Raw genomic sequence first — 17,508 nt, 5'->3', positions numbered from 1 at the left:
CCCACTTTCTCTAGGTTTATGTTCTGTGATATGCTGTTATTGGCAATTGACCACCCATCTCCATCCTCTAAGACTTTGTAGAAGTCAAGAGAGAAGATTCTGGAATTTAGAGAAGGGAGTTCTTTGGAGAGAATTGTTGGCTCTGTGAGTTCTTTCCATTCAAGGCTTGAAGGTTGGAGGGGTTGATACTCTCTCATTTCAAGTCTTCTCCTAAGGAGAAAGTCAAATGTGTCTCCTATGAAGATTTCTGGAGTAGCAGAGGAGAGGGCTATGTTTGAGAAGCCCTCTCTTATTGATGAGAAGCGCATTTGAGAAGCCCATTCTTATAGACGGCAGGACAAATGTGCAAGTCTTCTCTTGGCCAGATATGAACTATGTGTGAGAGAGAGCAGGCTGGGCAATGTCTGACAGAGTCACCTGGAGGAGCAAGGAAACCTCAGCTGGAAGAATTGGGGGTGTGCCACCCGCAACTCCGCTGGTGGAGTTATGTTCCCATGAGTCAACAGAGCTAGAGATCTTCAGGGGTAGGTGTTTCTGTAGAACCTACAAAGAATCCCAGAGAGGAGAGTTGGCTTTAGATATGTACCTGGTTCGGAGAAAACAAATGGCAAATGGCATTCATACTGGGCAGTAAGAGCTTTGCTTGTCCTACCTACACTCTTGCTTTCATCCCTTCTTCTAGAAGTGAAGGTAGAATAGAAAAGCAGCTTCCTGTAAAATGAGAAGATAATGCCTATGCCAGCATTTCCCAGTGCAGGCTTCCTCATGGGGCTAGTTACATTTGCAGAAGGGCGAGGTATCAACTTAAATACATTTCAAAGTTTTGATCACCACATGGAATTACCACATGAACATGAACATTTTAATTACTTAAATGAGGTTTTTCTACCAGTAGGAAAATATTATCCTCTCTGAGTGTGATTGAATAACATATGGAGACTGCTCAATATTTTAATACGAAGTAGAGGTATAACCAGCTTCACAGACAGGGTTCGTATGGGAAGGGGGAAGGGAAGAATGCAATATTTTCTTATTGCACCTAGATCTAATCAGTCTATGAGATTACACACACACCCTTTTTTAAAAAACAGAATTAGGGTCATGTCGTGCCTCCTATTCTCAATATACCATGTGCATACTTCCATGTCAATACATAACCAATTATAAGGTAAGTGCTTTTGTTATTCTCATTTACACAGCCTGAACTTCCTGGTTCCAGTATATCACTAAAAGCCAGATAAATGGGTACAGCCAACAAATGACTTTTTCTGGTCTAATACAGCAAAAATGACAAGCCATTTTCTATGGAAGGCAGAACTTTTCTGATGTATGAGACTTTTATAATAAAGTCAATTTGACCCAAGGTTACAAAAGAGGTCATTGGGGAAGGAGGGATTCAAATAATACTGTCTTAGTCCGTAGCCTTCACTCTTCTCTACTGCTCAGTTTTGACAAGCTGTATGTGGTCCAAACTTAGCAGGCTCAAAGGGAGGGAGGAGGAGCTATAGGATGAACAATGAGATTAGTGGAAAACATACTGACCTTAGAAGAGAAGATCCTGGTCCTGTCCACACCCTGATATTTGCTTTATGACCATGTACTAGTCACTTAGACTTTTAGAGCCTCTAATCTCTTAGATGTAAACTAGAACAAGATATATTCAACATGCTCAGAACTGTTTTTTGAGAGTCAAACGTGTCTGTATATGTCAAAGTACTTCATAAGCTATAAAGCAATATACACACATAAAAGATTATATAATTTTGATCAGAATAGACAGTTTGTTTAACATCTGGCTGTGTTTCTTGGTTATTTCAAGCCGAGGAGAACTTTGCTGATGTCTGCTGTGTTGGGTAACTTCAGAAGTGAAGCCCCAACGGTGTGCAGTTATGTACCATTGCACTTAGCTTAGAATCCAGGGTTTTGAGATATTTCAGAGTCAGAATGTAGCTCTGTACTTACTCATCTTGTGTCTTTGGACAAGTTGTTTCATCCCTCTGAGTCTCATTTTCTTCATTTCTAAAATTGGGTTAATAATAGCTACCTCAGAGGTTTGTTCTTAGGATTCAATGATATGTTTTAAAGCACATAGCTGGCATATATTAAAGGCTCAAAAATTATAGCTGTTATTACTCTCCTATTCCTTTTGCATTCTGCTCCAGTTGGGCGTGGTGGGGGAAAGGAATTCCCTGTTTCAATATGTCTAGAAACCATCATGCCAGCTCTGAAAGGGCCATGGTAAACAGGGCACAGGCAACAAATCATTGCTTCTGGGCTAATAGGAGGACAACAGCGCACTGCCTTGTGCGGGAGGTTGGACCTTTCTCGTCTTGGAGGCATTTATACTGTTCATATGGCTGATGATGATCCAACAGTACCTTTCTTGAAATTTATAGAAGGAAAAAATATGGCCTTGTAACCCTTAGAACAGGAGGAAAATAAACTGACACATGAATTTTGTGGGTTTTGTTTGAGTGTATCCAAGATTCTTTTCTTTGGATTGAATGCTGACCTTCATGTCAAACATGAACAGCTAAAAAGTTTTTTTGTTTGTTTACCTGCTTCTAACAATGGTGAGTCTTTGGAAGTTATTAACATAACTAACTATAACTAATTAGTTATTAGTATTAGTACAAGAAAAGGAAGATTGTGTTTAGCTCTGTATTGCTATGACCCCTTCCCCCATCCAAGTTCTACATGGCAGCCAGAGGGATATTTCATAAGTATAAGACTATATCACTCAGCTCCTCTGTTATGAACTTAATTGTATTCCCCCCAGCCCAAATTAATATATTGAAACCGTAATCCCCAAAATTACTATATCTGAAGATAAGACTTTTAAGGAGGTAAAGTTAAGTGAGGTCATAGGGTAGAGCTCTAATCTGATAAAAACTAGTATCCTTTTAAGAAGCGGAAGCCATACCCGGAGTTTGTTCGCATAAAGGAAAGGCCATGTGAGGACATATTGAGAAGGGGGCCATTGAGAAGCCTGGAAGGGAGGTCTCACTAGAAATCAAACCTGCTGGCACCTTGATCTTGGACTTTCAGTAACCAAAACTGTGAGAAAAAAATTTCTGTTGTTTAATTGAGGGATTTGAGGGATATCATGACTAGTCCAATGTCCCTCAATTTGAGATCACCATCAACAACCTTTAATTCCATCCACGTGGGCTTGTATTACTTTGACATTCTAAATTTGTAGGGATTAAAAATAGTCATTAAGTTCCCTGTACTTGAAGTTTGTCTACCTGGAACTTTCTTTCTCTGGTAGTTTTCAAGACTGGTTCCCTCTTTTCCTACAAGTCTCAGTTCAAAGGCCCCCTCATCAGAGAGGATATGTCTGATCATTCCATCTAGAGTATCTGCCCTTGTCCGCCACCCCCAAGACATTCTACAGTAGTGACTCTCATTCCTTTCTCAGCATTTATCACTATCTGCCCATTGTCTTATTTATTTACTGTTTGTTTATTGTTCATCTCTTCTCACTAAAATGAAAAATGCATGAGGGCAGGGGCCTATCTTGTTGACTGTTCATTCTCTATCTCTGTGTCCAGTGGAGCATCTGATGTATGAGCTGTGTATGGAATGTGGTGTGTGTGTATATCAAATGATGAATGCGTGAATGTTTCTCTTCTGTTTCCTGTTTCCCATCCCCTTTTCACCAACTCTCCACCCATTTCCTGCCCCATGCTGCATGCTTTTAAATATCTGCTCCAATGAACTAAAAGCTCTTACAAAATTAAGAAATTCTCCTTACAGGGGCAGTTGTATTTCCTCTGGAATTAGATTTTCTATGTTGGAAGTTTAATTCAATGGGCAAACATTGAGGGATTCCATGACCAGTCCAATGCCCTGCAAATTGAGATCTCCATCAATAGCTTTAATTCCACTCAATCTGAAGGATTTATAGGCCTTTGCCTGTTTTCAAGCTATACGAGGAAGGATTGGTGTTTATAAAAGAAAAATGGTGTGTTTTTTATAAAGTGACCTTATGAGAGATAAGATGTTGGCTGGTTTTGAAGGTCTTTTATTGCACTGAGGTTTCAACAAAAGGCAATCCCCTCTTCCCTGAAGGGGTGAGAGGGAGATATTGTGGGAATGAAGGGACTTCATTGAGGGACTTCCCTCAAATATAGGGAAGTCTCCACAGCCCAATGACATTGAAATTCAGTCTTGAATGGTATAAACCACTAAACTACCACCGGTGTAATTCACAGCTACTTTACTTCACATGCTGACAACACAGGGAAGTAATGTGCCAACTAGAATTTCTAATCACTGCTTTCCCTATTTTGAGATGCCTTCAGTCTGTTATCAAACCTTTATCTCCCTCAGTTCCTGCAAGTTGTGCAAACTAAAACCTGCTGGTTCTAATACCAGCATGATGTTACTTGTCATTCTTCAATGCAGGTGTTTACGTAGAATATACTATCCAGGTTTCAAGGAGGAAGGCTTGAAGTTCATCTCTTCCTTTACTTCATTACCCTGAGCCTAAGCTCAGTTTTGGTATCAAACACAGAGAATGATCTGAATCTAATAGAATTGAGATTGGTCATGGAGTAGAATTAGCCAGGCCTCTATGTGCAAACATGGTTTCTCAAACCAATATCCTGCTAAAAGCCCTTCCTCCTGTTTTATTAAAATAGCAGGATGACTTGTAATAGCTCTAGATTTTTTTTCCATCAAAACCCAGTATGTTATTCTAGGACTTTGTAGAGGAAGATTCTCTTAGGTTATTTTATATAGTTAGCATTGAATATATAGATTCTCTCTCCACTTGTGCATAATAGGAAAAGGCTACTTTAGTTCATAGGATTCTTAGCACACAAATAGCTTACCAGTTCATTGAACAGCTCTAATAAAAGCCAGTCTCTGTAAGTTTACATGCTGCCTTCTATCTATCCCATTCTGCGTATCCCCAATTGCCTATGCACGTAGAACCTGGTCCCTATTTTACGTTAAGCTTGATTTGATTAAAGAGAAGCTTCTTGTATTTTCTTTTCCAAAACATAAATAGCAAAGCAAATATCCTAGAAATATCCCTCACCTTTAACAGGAGAAAATAAAGACAATGACATCTGATCAATGCAAAAGGGCTGGTGAGACAACGGGCAGCTGGAAAAAAGAAGCGTGAAGAAGGAAAAAAATAAATAAAACCTTCAAAAATGTAATAGACTGGAAGATGAAATATATTACCTTCTCAGTGATTTCTGCTGAGAACAGCACAGTCTTTTTTTCCCCTTCTTCTTCTTCTTCTCCTTTTTCTTCTCTCCTTCTCCTCCTTCTTCTCCTCCCCCTCCCCTCCCCCTCCCCTCCTCCCCTCCTCCCCCTCCTCCCCTCCCCCTCCTCCTCCCCCTCCTCCTCCTCCTTCTTCCTCCTTCCTTCTTCTTCTTCTTCTCCTCCTTTATCTTCTCTCCTCCTCCTTCTTCTTCTCCCCCCTTCCCTCCTCCCCCTCCTCCCTTCCCCCTCCCCCTCCTCCCCTCCCTCTCCTCCTCCTCCTCCTTCTTCTTCCTTCTCCTTCCTTCTTCTTCTTCCTTCTTCTTCCTTCTTCCTTCTTCTTTCTTCTTCTTCTTCTTCTTCTTCTTCTTCTTTCTTCTTTCTTCTTTCTTCTTCTTTTTCCCTGAAGAAACAATTCTCTAGGAATGGGAATTTTTTCCCTATTAAATGGAAAATCATTGCAGTTTTGCAGTAATACTAAAAAATCTAATAATAGAATATATTTTCTTTGTAAATATGTAGTCCTTTTGGCAGACTTGCAGGAACAAACCCACAGCAATGTTTTGTCTGGCACTTATTTCTACTTATAGGAATTCTCTCTAAAGTAAGTTGCTGATAATATTCAATCCAACTTTTAAAAATAGATGGCAAGACTTTTAAAGGTCTTGAATCTTATTTGCTTATAAGGAAATAAAAATCCTAATAAGTTAAAATTTCACTATTTATACAGTCATGGGTTATGGTTTACTCATTTAAGTATGTGGCATATAAGATGAATTCATTGATCCATGTTATTTGTATTTTTCATGATCACTTGTTTTGTCCTCAACAGATAACAATGTTGTTATCCATTGTGCTGCCTTCCCCCGGTCCTTAAATAAGAAAGATGCAAATCTCTGCAACTACTTGTTTCCATAATCTTTTCTCTTGATATGTTCTGTAAGATAAGCTGGCATAATATCGTCACCCTGTGGTCAGACCAGATTTCAAGCCTACTCTATATTTGCTTATTTCCCCTAAGATTACTGCAAAGTTATATAGCAGGTTTGTCTGTTAGTGTAGTAAAAGAAAGTTAAAAGAACTAACCCTACCCCAGTGTGCCTGTTTTCTAAAATAACTTAACATGTTGTTTTTCAAAACAATTCTTAGTTTATTCTATTTTTTTGTTCCTCATGTATTTTGTTTTATTGGCATAAGAGAATGTAGTATTTAAAAATTCTAGGTATAACAGAGTACTAATTTTTTTCACTCAAATATTCTCATTTAATGCATATCTTAATCCTTGTTGCTTGTCTTGCTTTTTACAAGCAGTAATCTTCCTAGGCATGGCTTCTAGAAAAAAGTAGTTATTCTGGTCCTCTTAAATCTTTGAATTATAATCTTGTTCCAGAATAGTTTATGCCTGTTTGTTCTTATGAGTGTGTGTACTTATCAGAAAAGGAACCACTTTCACCTCTACAGTTTCTCTAATAGATAACATTTATTTAATATTTACTGCATGGCTGACAGTCTTTAAGTGTATGTTGTTCAGGGACCCACCTGGAAAGAGTTGTACTCCAAAGCAATTATTAGAGAGTTTAATGAAGGGACTATTTACAACAATATGAGCAGGATTAAGGGAAAACAACAGGGGATAGTGAAGGACTCCAGGGTTAACAACAGAGAGAAGCTGCCACTCCTCCTAAGCTAGAAAGAGCAAGAGGTGGGGGAGGGTACCAGAACTTGGCAAAACTGTAGTTGTGGAAGAATCCCTCTCAATACCAACTTGGCTTTTGGTAGAAGATGGCAGCACAGCCCATCTGCGGCCTGGCAGGGAGCTGATATGGGAACAAGTATACAGACCTCACTTTCCTGCTGCCCTCGCATGTCCTGCAGATGAGTCTTGTATTGGACAAAACTAATTGCAAGTCAGAGGAGGAAGCTGGCTGCTTCAGCATAACAAGGTCTGCCTCCCAGGCACCAAGGTCAGGGGAGAAGAGTGAAGTGAGTGAAAACTGTGTAGCACAAAGTGGTCCTGTAGAGAACTGATTTAATCCTCACAATGACCACATCTTGTCGATAGCTAATATTAGCACTTTTTTATGGGTGAGGGAACTGATTCCTGTGATTCGCATATGGGTCATGCATCTCGTGAACAGGAGAGTCAAGATATGAACCCAGAGTCTCTCCATACAAACTATTTCTGAATCACTACAATATACTACCCAAGGAATAGCTTTCTCATTGCTCCATGGACAGAAACCAAGACACAGAACATGGCTCTCTTTCTGGAGATTTTCTTCCCTTTCCTTGGCTCCCATTTTTACATCTTCAAATAGTTTAATTTGAGAACCATAGCAGCCATGGAACTACTGTGATTCTTGTCATTTGCCTTAGGATGTAAATTACCAGTTGAGGGAGTTTTCTTGTGAATAGAACAGGTACATTTTCTGAATCTAACTATTTTAAGAAAGATAATTCTGTCCTATTCTTAGCCTTTTGAACCATCATTCCAAACTTCTAAATTTAATTATATTGAGGTTTCTACTCTTTTGATTAGACAGAGAGAAAAAAACATACGCTGAGGAATAGTATAGTGGGAAAGAGGTGACGTGCAAAAGTTTAGACATTTATCAGAATGATTTTCAAAATTTCTAACTTCTTTTATACTGAAAATCACAGTGAAGTCAGGTTTACGCTATTCTGGAGTAGAGTGAAATTATTCTCTGTCAGAAAGCTTATTGGAATGCATTTTTAAACCGTATCCTTGTAGCAGTCAAGACTTTTTCTGTTGCAAGTAACAGAAACCCAATTCATACTAGCTTAATGAAAAAAGAGTTTATTGGCTCATGAAGTTAGGAAAGATACTGGAGGATCAGCAGGATGAAGAAGGTTCTGTAGGAATTAGCGTTTAAATCTGTGACACCATTCCAGAAAGGATCTTTCTCTGTCTCTCTGACTCCACCCACATTTCATCTCTGTTTTTCCCAATTTCTCTATGTGTTGGTGTCATTCTCTTTTACTTAGAGAAATACTTCCCTAACATTATGGGATGGATGACCATTGTCAGCTCCAGTTTAACAACTCCAACAGAATGAGTTTCTTTCCCTTAGGGTTCATATATCAATCCAGGGGATGAACTCTGATAGATTCCCCTGGATTTGAATAACTATCGCATATCTTAATCACTGTTACCAGGAAAGTTAGGTACTATGATTCTACAGAAATGGCTCACCTGACAACCTATGAGATCAAAAGTATTATATAAGTTACCAGATGAACAGAGAGGGAAAACATGTTGCACAAGTTAAAAAAAAAAAAAAAAAAAAAAAAGAGGATCTGTTATCATTGTCAATAAAGCTAGCTAGATACCTACTGATCTGATAGATTCTTTGCTTGCCTTCTTCTTTTATTTTCTTCCTCCTCAACTATCAAATAATGACAATTTAATTTACTACTTTGTTTTGAAATGCTATAAATTTCAAATATATGAAAAACTTTCTGAGATTTTCTAATGAAAAATTCTTTTTAAGGTACTTTCATCTTACATTTTGATGAAAAATGTTTAGCCACAGATGTTCTATGAGATATTCAAAACTTGCCTTTGTTACATGATTCACATTATTTTTCTTCTCAAATGCCAGGAGGAGGTTGGTGGTAATATACTTCCTAATCAAGTGTTCACAGTTCACCATCTTATCTATCTGGAATATTGGCATTTTATTCTATTCTCAGTCAATACAGTAAAGCACATTTCCACTATCCTCATCAGCAATCTTTAAAATTCAATTGCAGTTTTTCAATTTCTACATTAATATCACATTGATTTACTGTTCTCTATCCTCCATTTTGCCCAGATCTCTAAAAAGTAGTAACAGATCTACATGTTTGTCAAGGCTTTGTTTTTTAGAGTTCTGAAATTTTTAAGGCAAACAAAGTTAACAAAACTCAAAATATAATACTTATTCTCTCTACCTATAATATTATTAAGCATTTATAAATCCCCCTGTGGTAATAATTAAATATTTTCTGTAACTAAATTGCAAATAAAATAATGGCAGGAAACAACTTCCATTTTTTTTTTAAATTACACACGGTACTTAGGAGAGTGACATACACATCACAGGCGTGTATTATGCCTTGGAATATAGCTATTTGTAGTGTCCAAAGTCCAAGGAGAAATTTAAATACTCCATTTCTCCAAACAGCTTGAAGATTCGAATACACCTTTCTTTTATATTTTAGTAGGGCTACATTTTCAGAGAATGTTTGATTGAACATCTTTTTCTGTTTAATCTCCTACAACTTTATAGTATCCCAGGACCTACTGGAAGAATTATCTCTGAATGTTAGGGTGGGAGTGAGACAGAGGAAAGGGTGATAACAGTATATGGAAAGAGGAACTAAGTATTGAGAGCATGATATGCTAGATCGTATATTATCTAGGTATGCTGGATAACATTTACTGAACATTTATTATATATAAGACCCTAGACCAAGTGCTTCTGTACATTGTCCTTTAATCTTCATAACCATTTTATCAGGTAGGAATTAAAAGGCCCATGTTACACATAACAAGTTGAGGCTTAGCGTGTTAATGCAGTCATTCATGGACACAAACTCACAAACTTTAGAGCTTTAAATCAAATGCAGGATTGTCTGATGTCAAAAGTCCTCCTCCAAACCAATACAGTATATTCTCACTTTCAAGCTTTGTCACAGATCATGATTTAAGAATTGCTACCACTACATAGGTGTGTTAAGTGTTTCAAGAAATTATATGGCTCACCCAGTTTCCCAGAATTAATAAAGGACAAAGCTGGAATTGAAGCCTACATCAAGTTGTTGTTGACTCCAGCAACACTTCTAATAAGAAGTGCACAGAGGCTCTGCAGTTGTATCATTTCATCCAATGAAGTCCCCTAGAACAAAAATCAGCTGCTCTTTTCATTGTGCTCAGTTTAAGTTATAAAGGTTTAAGGTGTATCTCATGGAAAACTTCCACTTCTGACAAATCAAAAGTGACACCATTGGAATCAATTGAGTGAGCAGACTACCTGGGCAGTCCTTATTCACTGCTGTTATTTACAAACCAGGCCTGGTGACTTAGTTTTCAAGTTAGTTATTGATTCACACTCTAGAAAGAACAAGTTTTTTTGCTTTTGTTTTATCTTTAATATCATACTTGTTCAGGGGAGTAAACAGGAAGAAAAGCTTCAGGGTTATGAGGAGCAAACATCTTCTTCTTTAGGAAATTTGTTGTGGCTCTGAATCTCCAACTTGAAAAGATGACACCTAGAAATAGCCGTAAGGAGTGACTCAAGGAAACATAGTAAGTCAGGCTCCTGACCTTAGTACATTTTACCATATCTCTGTGCCATGACTCGGGTCACAGTCATATTCTGATATTGTGGTCTGAATGCTTAGGCTATTCCTCATGTATATTTCTTTTCCATTGCTGTGTAACAAATTCTCACACACTTAGACGCTTATTACAACACATTAATTAACTCACAGTTCTGTGGGTTAGGGGTCTGTGCATAGGTTAGTTAGGTTCTCTGCTCAGGGTCTCACAAGGCTGTATCAAGGTGTACTCAGGATGTGTTCTCATCTGGAGGCTAGACTGGAGAAGAAATTGTCTCCAAGCCTAGTCATGTTGCTGGCAGAGTTCACCTCCTTGTGGTTGAAGGACGTATGTCCAAGGATTCTTGCTGGCTTTTGGAAGGGGGCTGCTTTCAGCTGCTATAAGTCACGTGCAGTTCTTTGTCATATGATCCTCACCTTAGACCCTCTTACAACATGGCAGCTTGCTTTTTCAAGGCCAAACAAGGGAGAGCTAGATGCTCTAGCAAGACAGGTATTAGATATTTATATAATCACCCTAACCTTTGCCACATTCCATTGATTAGAAACAAGTTCCAGGTCCCACTCCCACTCAAGGTGAGATTTCACAAAGGCAGGGCTCATGGAGTTCAACTTAAAATCTGTCCCACACTATGCGGAATGGAAACAAGCTCCCTCTGAAAAAGGTGCATAAAATAGTTTCAAACACCTAACTCTTCACTTTTACTCTCTCATCAATATCCATTAGAGGGCCAAGGTCTGGAGTTTTCTGGGAGACAAACTTTAGCCATGAGTAGTGAGTAGTTGCTTAGGGCTGTTTCTCCTCTTGTATCGGTCTCATTAAAGCTAGCTTAAGCGATAAAACAAAATAATGTATGGACAGTAAAGTGGCTATCTCATAGCATCTGGCCTTTAGGGACAGTTTGGAATCAGGGCAGAGAGAGTTGAAAGGAAGCAGTATACCTCTCTCTCCATCTTTTGTTTTCATTGCACTCTGAGCTTCTGCTGAATTCTTCTAACAATAGACCATATTTTTTTGTATTAAAATACATATAGGAAAATGGTTGGAGTGAAAGAGAGGTTTTGAAGAAGTGTCAATTGATGCACTACAGGTAAAGGACTCAAATATGAATCCTACAACTATGATCAAGAGGCAGAATTATGTTATAAAAACCTGACTGTGCCTGACTTACACTATTATAGATGGAAGTGGGGAAAAGAGACTTTTGTAGAAAAGTATGTGATACAGTTGGGGTCATCTCTGTTTTATTTAATGCCCAGGAAATCTTTCTATCAATCTGTCAGCTCTTTGGTGAGCTGGTCCTCAGACTATGTGTTTTTTGTGACCTTGAGGCTTTAGGGTCCTGGAGAATCGTAATCTTAAGATTATTCTGTGGACGTTTAAATGTTCAATGAATGCTGAACTTGATCTCTTCTGTTTCTCAGTGATACTAGGTCAGAATTTTATACCTCTTATTAAAGTCTTCCAAAGACTATTTTATTCAGAACGAAAATCAATGTTCTTATGATAGGCCACATTGTGATCTGCAGAACAGACAGGGCGCCTACTTCTTCCATGACCTCTTTTCTAGCTACCTTTTCTCTCACTCACTCTGTTTTAACCATACCAGGGTTTCTGCTGGACCTGGAACACATCAAGCCAAATGTTACCTGAGGGCCTCTGCTCTTGCTCTTTCTTCTCTTTGGAACAGTCTCCCCTTAAGTAGCTGAATAGCTCTCCCCTCCCCCTGTCTCTAACTTCCCACTCCAAATCAATTTTTACAAATTTATTTTTATTTTTTTCAGCTTTATTGAGATATAATTGACAAAAAGTGTATATATTTAAGATGTACACTTGATGTTTTGATATACATATACACTGTGAGGGAATCGCCCTGATCAAGATGATTAAGATATCAGATAGTTACAATTTTCTTATTTATTGATTCATTGAGTGGTGAGAATACTTAAGCCAATTCCATGTATACAGTATAGTATTGTTAACTATAGTCACATTGCTGTATAGCAGATCTCTAGAACCTATTCATCTTACATAACTAAAACTTTATACCCATTGAAAAGCAATCCACTCCCTCTTCCCCTGCCCCCCGCCCAACCCATGGAAACCATGATTCTACTCTTTGTTTCGATGAATTTGATTATTTTAGGTACTTAATATATGTGGAATTATGCAACATTTGTCCTTCTGTGATTGGCTTATCTCCCTTAGCATTATGTCTTGCAGGTTCATCCATGTTGTCACAAATGGCAGGATTTCCTTCTTTTTTAAGGCTGAATAATATTCAGTTTGTATGCATATGCCACATTTTCTTTATCCACTTATCCACTGATGGACATTTAGATTGTTTCTGTATCTCAGCTATTGTGAGCAATGCTGCAATGAAGATGACATCGTGAGCAGTACAGCAGTGAAGATCCCGATTTCAGTTCTTCTGGATATATACCCTGAGTGGTACTGCTCGTTCATATGTTAGTTCCACTTTTAGTTTTTTGAGGAACCTCTGTATTGTTTTCCATAGTGGCTGCACCAATTTACATTCCTATCAACAGTGTACAAGGGTTTTAATTTCTCCATATTCTTACCAATATTGATTAGCTTTTGTTTGTTTTGAAAAAGCCATCCTAACAGGTATGAGGCGATATCTCCTTGTGATTTACTTTGTATTTCCCTGATAATTGGTGGATGTTAAACACCTTTTCATATACCAGCTGGCCATTCGTGTATCTCCTTTATAGAAATGTCTATTTAAGTCCTTTGCCCATTTTAAAATCAGGTTCTTTTTTTTTTTTTTGGCTATTAAGTTGTAGGAGTTCCTTATATTTTTCTATTAATCCCCTGTCAATTATATAATGTGCAAATTTTTTCCATTCCATGGGTTGTCTTTTTATTTTGTTGATTGTTTCTTTTGCTGTGCAGCAACTTTTAAATTTGATATAGTCTCACTTGTCAGTTTTTGCTCTTGTTGCCTGTCTTTACTTGTTTTTAACATTGTTTTCTTAGTAGCACCTTGACCTCCATTTTACGAACTGCAATTATCCCCCCTTCATTCCTACTGACAGTCCCTACTTTATTTTATCCAAAGCATTTATCATTAACTGGCATACTATATACTCTATTTTACTTACATGCTTAGTATATATTTCCACATCTAGAGTGTAATTGCCATGTGAGTGGGCATTTTTATCTGTTTAGGATGGGTAAGCATGAAGGTTGGATGTACAGTCTTCAGTATGATGTAAATCTTTGGCCTCTGAAGTTCTTTGTTTTATAATATCATTTGATATGTACTGTTCCATAACATTTTATGGAAAAACCTGAACAAGCTTTTTGGCCAACCCAATATATAATGTAGTTTAGTGACAGTTTACCGGTCATAGAGTGCTGTGATCTTTGTTTCTACAGCTTCTTAAATTTAAACATTGACTAGAATGTTCACATAAGGAGCACATTTAAAAGCATGTTGTCCATGTCAAAATCACGTGCAATAAAAATGACAATAAAATAGCAGTCTTTTCGTTCTGCAACCGATGTTACACCTTGTTTTACTAACCGTGGCTGAATTTTGTAAGTTGGATTTATATTTCCTCCTTTCTATCTGTTTGCCTTTCTCATTACTCTCAGCTTGGACAATCAAAATAAGATGTTCATTATGTTTCTCTGCTGTGTTTGCACTTCTGGTTGGGCAGTAAACAGGAGGGATGGCTATATATACAAATCAGGTTAGAGAAGAAATCCCACCTACCATATGGGGGCATAATGGCTTTCAGAAGACTTCATGGCCTTTCTAATTCACAAGAAGTTTGGGAAAAATTCAGTCCTTTGATTAGGGGCAGTATTATAAAATAGGGTGGGTGAATATCTAAGATGAATGGTTTCAGGGGAGCCAGTGAGGCCACAATATGTCATAGATGCATTTGCCTGTTCCCAGTCTTATTCACTGCGTCAGGCACTGATTGTGCACACCTTCAGAGCTTCTTGGTCTTACTTGATACTTAGTCCAGTACAGGCTGACAGTGATGCACTCGTCCTCTGTCAGAATGGACTTAAACTAACTTCACCCTGGATTGACCCGACAGTGCTCTGCCTCATGTTTGTGCCTCCCATCCTGGGTCTTCTGTGTGACAAGGGGCCATTTGGATGCCACTGACTGCACTTTGTGATCACATTTGTGAAACCCAGAAAAATATGGGAATTCATGGACTGTGGTGCAAACCTGTGATCGGTGGGAGATGGATGAAACCCAGTGTATAAATGTTTTCCTCTATTCCCTTCTGTGTGGTCTATCAAGATATAGAATTGATATGGTTTGTGGGGGACAGTTGAATGAGATACACTTCAAGAAACAACCTCACATTGTTTCCTTGATTCCTACCTCAATTTCCTTTCCCTCAATCTGGTCCTTGAGATAGCATTCCTGATAAAGGATAACTTAAGCATCTGTATATTATATCCTGCCTTGTACAGGAAGGCAAACCAAGACAGTGGCATTGGGGGTGACTCTAGAAAGAAGATGGGAATTTGGAGCTGGATTACTCTCTGATCTGATGCTGTTAAGGATCCTAGTGGGGTGGTCATTATCACTGAGGCTTTCACTTGTGAATAATCAGAAGGAAGGGCAGGTGGAAGGTAAGGCATTGACTATGCAGTGGCTGAGGGTTTGAATGATGTGGGGGAAATTATTATAAGGACTGTTTGATTCTTTATTGGAGAACTTGAAATCAGGAGATGATAGGTTCAGGGCAGCCCATGGCTATCTCAAAGCACACTAAAGCCAGAGAGCCTCTGGGGCAGCTGTTAAAGAAGATTTTCATCTTGTGAAGCCACAACCAGACTGCAGTGAACATTAGGCTCACTGTAAGGCTGATCCTACCATATGGCATAATTCCTCCAGAAACCAGCTATCCACGTGGTAGCAGGTCAATGAAACTGAATTCCTCCCACCAAGAAAGAGAAAGAATTGGCACCTACTACATAGATGGATTTTCCTTCTCTATCAGCAGTGCATCCACCACCATCACTTGCGAACTTAACAGAATGCCTGATGCATTGTCAAGGTAGTGCACACAAGATCGTTTCAGAACATGGGGCCCTTTTACAGCAAAGGAACTATGGCAATGACTGTGGGATTGTAGATACATTGGTCTTACCGTAAACCCATCATGCAGACAGAGCAGTGGAATGTATTTGTAAAGCTTCAGCTAACGAGGCAGTTTGGGAGCAATATTGTGGGGATCGGGGCACTGACCCCCAGAATGTAGTCTTCTTGATGAGCCAACAGTGTCCATAACAGCTAGTGCCTATGAGTCTGGGAACCAAGCAGTGGAAGTAGGATTGGCTCTTCTCAGTTTACTCTTATTGAGTTGCTTGTGGAATTAGTGTTTTCTGTGACCCTGACCTCAGGCTTTGCCAAGTCAGTAATCATAGATCTTAGAGACACCAAGAGTTTTGTTGAATTTTAAGTTTTAACTTTTTTCTGGTTGCTTTGGGCTTTTTATGCCAGAAGAACAGGCATAAAAAAAAGTTACTATATGGATGGGAGTAACAGACCCTGGTTATCATGGTGAACTAAGGTTGATTCTACATAGTAGGTGACAGAAGGAATGTCTTAAATCTCGGGGGTTCACCTTGGCACCTTGTACTTCTGATGTCAGCAACAAGAGTGGATGAACGTCTGAACAACCTTGACTTTAAAAGAGTAAAACAATTTAAGGCACAGACATATCAGTGATAAGTGCCTGAGTCATCCCCCCAGCTAAGCCATTAGGATCAGTTGAAGTGCTGACTAAGAGTGGGGGAGACCTACAATGGATAGTAGAGACTGGAAATTGGTGTTTTCAAGCATAGAGTAATCAAGAGACTGGGGATATTACAGAGGGACAAGATGACCCTCAGAGTCTCTCTCCATCCTGGGACTGGATGGCTCAAGAGGTCCAAAGATTCATCTATTTTCTTAATCTCTTAAGTACCTACCTGTTTTGTATCTTTCACTTAGGTCCGTTTGGATAATATCATTATCTTGATAAATATTTGCCAACAGCCTACTTGATTCCCTTACACAAACCAGTGCTTCATGATACATCAGGTGCACAGAAAACAAGAAAAACAAAGTTCTTAAGTAATGCCTAAGAGGATAACTGGGTGATTAATAACTCTTAGCTTCAAAAATACATACACTTCACATACAGCAAGCTGGTGTCTAAGCAAAAGCTTTTTCACAAGAAGTGTAAATAAGGAGCTGGCTGTTACTTCTTTAGGGGAAAAGGGGAAAACACTTTAATCAGTGAAGGTGAGCTACTAACTTGATAGGCTAATGGGTCTCGAGATGTTGGGTCTCGGTAAAGGAAGATTCAGGAAGGAAGTATTGCCGGTATCAGGATTTGCTGCGTGGCTATGTTAGAAAGTAACTGAGTAAAGAGTAGAGGGAAGAGAGTTGATCTTCAAGTCCCAGGCCTGTATTATAGGGGGTTTGACTTACAAACCCCCTGGTAGGCCTTCTCCATGCACTGTTCTGCTTTAACATGATCACTATTTTCTTCTTCCTCTTCCTCCTCCCCCTCCCCCCTTCTTCTTCTCCTTCTCCTTCTTCACAGGAGAGAGCTTCAGGGTTTGCTGTATGACCTTGGATAGATCATTCATCTTTTTAGAACTGAGATACCTCTACCATAAAATAAAGCACAATGCTTAATTCCTTTATAACTTTCTTCAACTAATGTGGTTTGAATACATGGGATAGACTAAATTTGGGGGATACATTTAAGACCAAGATCATAAACTCTGTAAAAGCAGTGAAGGTGACTCTCTAGTATACAAAATAAACAGTCCTCTAAGTAGGCTCTTCTTTGAGCCTGTTTCCTTGCCTACATGCTGAGAATTAATACCTGAAGTGAGCTATAACTTCTCAGATTAAAATTTGAAGAGACTATTTCATGTAAGCCCTGCCTTCAGGC

This window comes from Phocoena sinus, chromosome 16 (genome assembly GCF_008692025.1).
Source record: "Phocoena sinus isolate mPhoSin1 chromosome 16, mPhoSin1.pri, whole genome shotgun sequence".
Lineage (NCBI taxonomy): Eukaryota > Metazoa > Chordata > Mammalia > Artiodactyla > Phocoenidae > Phocoena > Phocoena sinus.
Note: the sequence above shows the minus strand (reverse complement) of the source record.